We start from the raw sequence: 8,884 nt of genomic DNA, 5'->3' as shown, positions 1-8,884 counted from the left end.
GTGTGTGTGTGTGTGTGTGTGTGTGTGTGTGTATTATTCATTTTTGGATCATTTCACAGGTCTGGGGTCAGCTGAATTGGCTGTCAGATGTATATATGCCTTAGATATTGAGATATTGTACACACGAACATGAAATCTCTTTAGTCTATCTGTGTTTTAATCAGGTTAAAACACCTATATATATGACGCAGTTAATGATGTTTAGTAAGTTTATAATTGTTGATGTTTTTGATATTGTAAGCAGAGCAGCCTAAGAACTCATTGAGAATGTTGAAGCTGTCATCCACTGATAAAAGTCATTGATCTTCAGTAAACTTTTTATAATTAAATCTCTGACTCCAGCTCTTCTTCATTTGACAGACTGGTAATTTTTGGGATCAAACTGTAAAAAATCCCTAAAATATAATTAATAAAGTAATATTTTCTGTCTTTTAGTCAATGTTATTCATTCATTCATTCATTCATTCACTCATTTTCTTTTTGGCTTAGTCCCTTTATTAATCATATTTTACGCAGCAGATGCCCTTCCAACTGCAACCCATCACTGGAAAACACTCATACACACTAATATACACACATACACTAAGGACAATTTAGCTCACCCAATTCACCTAGAGCGCATGTTTTTGGACTTGTGCAGGAAAGCGGAGCACCTGGAGGAAATCCACCCGAACACAGGGATAACATATTTCACACTGAAATGCCAACTGACCCCGCCGGGGCTCAAACCAGTGACCTTCTTGCTGTGAGGGGATTGTGCTACCATCTGCGCCACCGTACTACCTAGTCAATGTTATATTATATTATTTATTATATGAGAAACTTATTTTGTTTACCAAACAAGTGATTTTAGTTGGATTTATACTGAAACCTTTAAAGGGTGGTCCACTACGACATCATATTTTAAACTTTATTTATGTGTAATGTAGTTGTGTGAACATAACATCTCTGAATGTAATACGCTCAAAGTTCAATGCAAAGAGAGACATTGGCTTTTCCAGAGTTAGCTTAGTAAAGCCTACATCAAACTAAGTTCGGGGACTGCAAAAAAATAAAACTGGGTCAGTGAGATCACAAATGCTTCAGGTTACATTTTATTTTTGATAAAACATTATAAAACGCTTTATACTTACACATGCTTTATCCGAATACATGTGAAAGACACTTGTCAGATTTTATCAAAGCACATTATGTTAGCTGACCAATCAGAGCCCCTTGAGGGCAGCCACTTCGAAGTAACTAGGAAATATAACAGTTGTTTTCATTTTAGCTGAGTATCTAATCAAAGTAAGATATATAAAAATTTGATTTTTACAAATGAAGCATGAGCACACACTGCTTTGCATCTTATAGATACAACCAACCCTTAAAAATACACTCTGGACCACCTCTTTAAATAAAAATGGGACGTTATTATTTTTTAAAAAGTTTTTAGGCACTATACTTTTAAAATCATTCCACATCAGTCAATCTGCAGGGTTTTTTATTACAAAATGTCAATAAATGTCTGTAGATTCTGTCTGACCCTATAGTCATTACTTTCATTTCCATAAGCGTTATGGGTAGCCATTTACAGAAGAGAAGACTTCTGGGAAACAGACAAACCACAACAAGGTATTGCTATTTCTCAATGTCACTGTCACAATGGCAGTATGTGTGTGTGTGTGTGTGTGTGTATGTGTGTGTGTGTGTGTGTGTGTGTGTGTGTGTGTGTGTGTGTGTGTGTGTGTGTGTGTGTGTGTGTGTGTGTGTGTGTGTGTGTGTGTGTGTGTGTGTGTGAGAGAGAGTCTTTGGGCAAGAGTGCATGAGGGAAAACTGCTGTCAGAAGCCTAAAACCCTACAGTCTCATTTTAACCAGGGCCAGCTGACATGTACCAGGTTGCCTGTGACTGCTCATTTCCTTCCGTACTTTGAATGCGAGCATACATACTCACCCTCATCTGAGCAAGAGTGGCAACTTTCCCTCAGAAACACTGCAGGAGGCTTGCGAGTGAAATCAGTCAGAGTTGTTGCTAATTGAGTCCACCGACAAGACATAGCAGAATAAAACCTTCACCTGGGAACCATCAAACCTAAACTGAGTGGTTTCAAACTAATGGCTTCCAGACTCTCAGTGTGTGTGAAGAGTAATTGAAATGGTCACATAAGCTTTTATTCTGTCAGGCATTTCTTTGGCAGCCCCTCTAAAGGACCCCAGTCGCCACACGGCCCTCGTTGCCAATAAAAACTTTATATGAGCGCAAATCCCTTCTTTTCTTCTTGAAGCAGGAAAGAAAGAAAATTAAAAACAAGATGCAAACTGAAGAGGTATGGACATGAAATGAGCTGTAGAGCGAAGGAAAGCACAGCGTGATGTCATGGCTCATTTTGCCACCGCTCTCAGTCACCGAAGCCCAGGAGCTGCGGTTTGATCTTCATCATCTTCATTCATTTTTTATTTCCATATTGATGACAAAAACCGCTTACTGTGAAATTGAAGTGCGAAAATGTATGATCGGCACACAAACGTTCAGCCGTCTGTGTGTGTGCGTACCTGCGCGGGTGGCGGCGAGTGTTGGATGGAGATTGTATGAGCCAGCGGGAAGCCTTTTGGGTAATTTAAACATTCTACAAGCCTAAAATGGCCTGTCAGAAAATTACAGGGAGGGGTGTTGGTTTGAAGTCAAGCACGAGAAAAAGTGTTCTGCTTCTTTTCAACAGCTACAGGTGTGTATTTTAGTTTGGTGACATTTTCAGTGTAATTAGGGTATTCAAGATTAAAATTTAATCCCCACTCCAAAAAATTGGATCTCATAATTTTTTTTTTTTTTTTAATGTGTGTGGTCAGGCATACTGCTGCCTGTGATGTGCAAGATTGATTCCAATGATGAGAGGGAAGAAGAAATCAGCATGGTCTACTATTTAAAAGATATGCATGCTGTCAGGGGCTGTTTTTGAATCAGTGTGTGTCTCAGGCAGTGAATCAGCGTACATGTATCTTATATTTTCTTCCTGTCAAATAAATTAGGCTTCTCAAATGAGAGAAATGAGGCTTAGCATTGCAGTCATAGTAACCAGGGCCTACTGTTGTTGCCGAGGTAATGTGATGTGCCACATGTGCCAAATGGATGATGTTGATAAATGCTCCGGATTTGGAATAGGAAAACCTTGGGAAATGTTCAAATCAAAGAGATTGAGGCTTTCTCAGGGTTTCTGGAGAAAGACTGCAAATGATTGCGGTTCGCTTGAGGTTGCACGTCAGTTTTCGTGCTGACCGAGATTACGTCTAAATCTTGTTCTGTTGGTTTTTCATGGGTGAAAAAGTTGATCATATCTTGGTTTTCGGCTCAAACATCTGTTGTTCTTTGTATAAACAGCATGGTTATGCTTCTGCGTGGTTTGTGTATTTATGAGTTGTGTAAATGTAACCCAGCCCTCAACAGTTTAGACTTGATCAGATATTTTCTGTGTGTGTATTCCTGTACTTGATTTGGAATATGCATGTGTTTGAGTGTGTGTGTGTGTGTGTGTGTGTGTGTGTGTGTGTGTGTGTGTGTGTGTGTGTGTGTGTGTGTGTGTGTGTGTTTGTGTGTGTGTGTGTGTGTGTGTGTGTGTGTGTGTGTGTGTGTGTGTGTGTGTGTGTGTGTGTGTGTGTGTGTGTGCGCGTGTATTCCCATCTCTGATTGCTGTTTGTTTTATTTGGTTTTCTCCTTTAATCAGTGCTGAGGCCCCTGCAGTGAGAGGAAGGAAAACCTATCAGACAAGCCCAGTCTCCTAAGAAAAAACAAAGTTACTTTTCTAAATGTGAGGCATAAGCATTACCAACTTTTTTTTTGGTAAATTTAGTAACACTTTAATGTCATCTGTTGAATTATAGATCTATATTATATATACATACTTTCCCCCCCAAAAAATGTAAGGTCTTTAAGATTATTTAATGTTTTTTAGATTCTCACCAAGACATTTAATTGACTAAAATAATTTCAATTGAAAATATCTGTCTCTTCTTAATATGTAATAATTTGATATTTAAGCAATTCCAATGTTATGGATGTAACATTTGCAGTAAAAATCTAAACCATAAACTCACAACTATATGTTAACATTATATATTTAATGTTTATATTTGCCAAAAAATTAAACACAGAGTTGTGGGAGCAGAAAACTGTCAATCTGTAAACATGTTTTAGATTTTAAACCAGGAAAATAAACATATGTTATGGATATGACCAAAAAAGTATGCAGGTTTACAATATACTTGTCATTGTAGGAATTCTGTGAATTAAACAGCACAACCCAGAAGAAACGATGCTAATCAAAAGGATAAGAGTCAGATCTCTATAGAATAAACATTATTGATTTTTTTGTATTTTTGCATTTATGAAGAAAAAGCTTTGTTATGGATGTGACATCTCTCTGTTATGGGTGTGACAGATGTGAAATCGGCACTTGTGTGACTTTGGTAAATCAAATATAATAGTTTGAAAACATTGACAGAGACATTTTTGAGTATTTTAACAGTACTGTCAAATACAAGCCTACACTAAACATCTAGAAAGGATTTTGCTATTTTGGTGAAAAGTAAAATTTTTTTCATGACAAAGTTGACATTTGCATGGAATTACTCATTTGATCATTTATTATATTACATTACATTACATTACATTACATTACATTATATATAAATTATTATCATTATCTAAAAAAAAAAAAAAAAAAAAACCTTTAGAAAAACTGATTAGGTGCCCAAGAAATATTTACATATAGATGTAACATATAGCTTTAAATCTTAAATTCTGTGATATATACTAAGAATTGCAAGAGAAAAGTCATCATCATCATTATAGAGTAATTAGTAACCTATAATTTGTTATTTCAATTTTAAAAATAAAATGGCACTATGGCTACATTGAAGTCCAATTCTTTTTTTGCTCTTCACTCACTAACTCATTGCCTCACATCCTTGGACAGGCCCGTAGCAGGGGGGGTTTGGCTGGTTCGAAAGACCCACCCTCTTCTGACAAAGTCCAGAATTTGGCCCCTATAAGAACTCATTTGTCCCATTTTTGACAGTATACCATCATAAATTGTAAAAATAATCAGTAGAGGAAGGATTTAAGAAGAATAACCAAATTGCCAATAAAAAAAGGCTTGAGCTGTCCAGTTTGTTATTTGCATATAAGCTATTCATTCATTCATTTATTTTCGGCTTAGTCCCTTTATTACTCCGGGGTCGCTACAGCGGAATAAATCGCCAATTTATTCAGCACCTTTTATCCAGCGGATGCCCTTACAGCTGCAACCCATCTCTGGGAAACATCCTTACACACTCATTCACACTCATACACTACGGACAGTTTAGCCTACTCAATTCACCTGTACTGCATGCCTTTGGACTGTGGGGGAAACCGGAGCACCTGGAAGAAACCCACGCGAATGCAGGGAGAACATGCAAACTCCACACAGAAACAGCAACTGACCCAGCCGAGGCTCGAACTAGTGACCTTCTTTCTGTGAGGCTACAATACTACCTACTGTGCCACTGCATCGCCCACATGTAGGCTACAGTTTTTAATTTAAAGCAAATTTTAACAGATTGCCTTTTTTATAAATTTTTTATGAAGGATGATAATAAATGAGCATTTAAAAATTAAGTTTTTTTATATTTCTAAAACTCTAATCGCATTACATTATACATGAAATATATAATGCATACAGTTTAAATGCACATTTGTAAACACATATACATTTTTGTAAACAAAAAAAAAAATAGTATGATAAGCATTGCAAATAAGCAAAGTGTGGTAATGATAACCGTCTGACAAACTAATCCAGCAAAAATTAGTGCTTAAAATGTCACTAAAATGCAGTATTTGAACCTCATAATTTGAGGCGAATAACAACAAAAAGCTACACTTTTTGAACCACTGCTTTTAATAGGCTGGACACGGGCCTGTTGGGTGTACATCATTGATTACATTACCGTGTCCACTACTGGTGAATCGTCTGAATGAGATTAAATGACTTGAGAACTACACTGTTGTGACCTCAAAATTGCATTGCATTCTGTAAAATATAGGTTCTGAAGCGGACATATGAAGCTGACTCACACCATCTGTCAAAATCGAGGGATCAAGGGTATGTCTTTGATAACCTTCCCTTGTTCACTTGATAAAGTGAATCACACTTTAAAATGGCAGGGTAGGGGGGGTTCCCCTGACAGAAAAACGGAGGAGAAATTCACAAGTGTGCGTCTGAACATGGAGTGGAATGCAGCCATATGACTTCCTATTGCAAAAAGCACGTCTCATCACTTCCCATACTTTTTATTCAAATGTAGGCAGTTTTTTTTTTTTTTTTTTGTATCTGGTTTCTCTGTTCTTGGGATTGTAATTATTCTTTAAAAAACTAAACCTAGAATGAATCATTTCCAATCTTTCTAAAAGGAATGGCATGATCAATTTAAACTTATGTGTACTTTTTAGCATTCTTAACCCTATCAATTGGGGCAATATTGCCAACACAACACAAATCAAGACAAAGCCTCCAGCATGTTTCACTGAAGCCTGCGAGTGCTCATTTTTCCACTCTTGAACAGAGCACATAACAAAGCAACATTTCTTAAAACATTCTAAATCTTCCATGTCCAAATTCATGAACAAGCATATTCTGTTGAATTGACCTGTTAAATCATGTCTAAATCACAGTGAACAGTTAACTTGTGAATTGGAATCATCATCTGAGTCTCCAGAATGATCCTCTGATTAAAATGATTCAGTTAGAGCAAATCTCCAATTAATGAATCAATGATGTAAATGATTCAGTCAGAGCAAGTTGCATCCCAAATTACACAGTATGCACTTATACACTATGCACTCGATCACTTAAGTCTACCCTTAAGTTTACATCACAATTTTGGTATGCAATCCTAATCTAATCATGACAAACTATATGTCATCAGAAATGTCCAAGGCTTCTGAATATATGTTGAACATATGTTCTGAATATACCACTGTTTAACATATAGTATAAATAGTATTAGGTAAAAACACATTTACAGTCACCCTACAACCTACGGGGGCATTTACTTTACATTTTTAAACCAGAATATTGCAGTATAAACATAAACCAATCATGAAACTATATATCGGCATCACAGTGGTGCAGTGGGTAGCACAATCGCTTCACAGCAAGAAGGTCACTAGTTCGAGTCTTGGCTGGGTAATTTGGCTTTTTTTTTTTTGTATGTTTTTGAGTTTGCATGTTCTCCCCATGATCGCATGGGTTTCCCCTCGCAAGTCCAAAGACATGTGGAATAGGTGAATTGGGTAAGCTAAATGGTCTGTAGTGAAGGTATGTTTATGGATGTTTCCCAGTGATAGGTTGCAGCTGGAAGGGCACCCACTGCAGGCAGTTCATTCTGCTGACCCCAGATTAATAAAGGGACCAAAAAGAAAATGATTGACTGAATGAATGAATCAATTAAATACCATTCAAATACATTAGAGTGTATAATGTCTTATTCTATAACTCATTTTTGATAGATGTTACTGAGCAACAGTTATTTCTTAATGTGCAACAAGCATACTCATCAGAGTTGTAAAGCATTACTTTGCTACAACAGTGCATGTGTACAATATTTTAGCTTTTAGCGTTTTTTAGAGGCTAAACTCAAATCAAGTACCACCACACTTCACATACTGCTTTAGAATTTTATTTATACTTTACAAATAGTGTAAAAGCATAAAAAATATGCTTCATAATTCTCAAAATATAGGGGGCACTCTAGTATGGCCACCAATGGAAACTGGATATCACCTAGCTGGTGGTCATGTCTTGAAAAGCACCCAAATAAAATTTTACTGAAAGCTCATTTTTTGAGATATCCATTTCAAATTTGTAATCTAATTCTGTTAAATGTAGGTTAAAACATGTTTTGGAAAAAACATATTTTATATAATATAATGAATATACATATATTGTTAATTATTTACATAAAAATAAAGGACACATAACTCTAGTTTTTTATATATTTCACTTTAGCATAAATCTGACATATGTCTTTTTAAAAATGAAACCAAGCTTAAATCTGTACACTAAAGCGTTGACGATTGGCAATCATTTGATTTGAACATGTCATTTTCATGTCTATGTTCAACAAGTGGGGGCAGCAGTTAAGGGGTTAAACCATGTTTAAAAGTTTGCAGATTAGTGGAGTAACTGACCAAACATGTCAAGATTACAACCTCATTTACTATCAAGAGGCAGCATAATTGCTCTCTCCATTTCCGCCATATTCCTCTGCTCAAGCCAACCTCTGATCATTGAGTGCATTCCACGTTTCTTTTTATCATTTTGGCAAGTAGATCATGCAGCTATTTAAAGTTCACAAAAAAGTATTGATACGTGATATTCTGAAATGTGCATCTAATAGACACTTTACTATACCAGATAGTACAGGTTGAATGGGAGTGAAGCAACGCAACTGACACAGCTAGGTCATGTGATAATGAGAAATGGCAGACCTATCATATCAGAATTCCATGCATCCAGAACATACTTTCTAAATGTTCAAATTCAAATTAAATACCTATACAAGAAGTTGGTAATTTCAAATGAAGCTCCAGTCTCCAGTTTAGGATTCACCAGTGTCTTTTTTCTTTTTTTAAACTGCTTTTTAAAACTGTCGATTGGGTTTAGGCAAGTGAGTGGACGGGTCAATCTGTGCTTTTGAAAACACTTTCGGTTGGGTTTAGAGAAGGAGGAGGGTGGGTTGGTCAATCAGTCTGTCAACCAGTCATTTAGTCAATCAGTCAGTTGAAAGCGGTCTCTGGTGGATTTACTTCAGAACAGCGGACGTGAATGGCACTCGCAAGAGAAGTTTGAGGTCTCAAAAAGTGTACAC

This window comes from Danio rerio, chromosome 19 (genome assembly GCF_049306965.1).
Source record: "Danio rerio strain Tuebingen ecotype United States chromosome 19, GRCz12tu, whole genome shotgun sequence".
Classification (NCBI taxonomy): Eukaryota; Metazoa; Chordata; class Actinopteri; order Cypriniformes; family Danionidae; genus Danio; species Danio rerio.
Note: the sequence above shows the minus strand (reverse complement) of the source record.